The sequence below is a fragment of the Chaetura pelagica genome, unplaced genomic scaffold (genome assembly GCF_000747805.2).
Source record: "Chaetura pelagica isolate M959 unplaced genomic scaffold, ChaPel_1.0 scaffold10, whole genome shotgun sequence".
NCBI lineage: Eukaryota > Metazoa > Chordata > Aves > Apodiformes > Apodidae > Chaetura > Chaetura pelagica.
Genome location: NW_009952263.1, coordinates 10,450,019 through 10,450,361, shown reverse-complemented (window position 1 = coordinate 10,450,361; position 343 = coordinate 10,450,019).

Here is a 343-nt window from a genome sequence, read left to right as displayed (position 1 = left end):
CGCCCCCCACCCCCCGGCCGGGGCCGCGGGGGGGCTGTTGAATCGGCTGTACGTGTGGGGGGGACAGGGTGGTAGGAGCAGCTCTGAGAGCATCTGCCCTGGGGACGGGGGTGAGAATGGGACCGTGGATGTAGCTGGGGATTGCTATAGGGATAGAGACAGGGACGGGGATGAGGATAAAGCAAATAATAGGATGAAGACGAAGATAGGGGTGTGAATGGGGGTGGACACGGGATGGGGATGGAGATGGGATGGGGATGAGAGTGAGAGATCTCGCTGTTCCTCCTGCCCTGCCGCAGACCCAGCGCGACGCGACGCCAAGAGTTAAAGGGGCTTGTTCCGG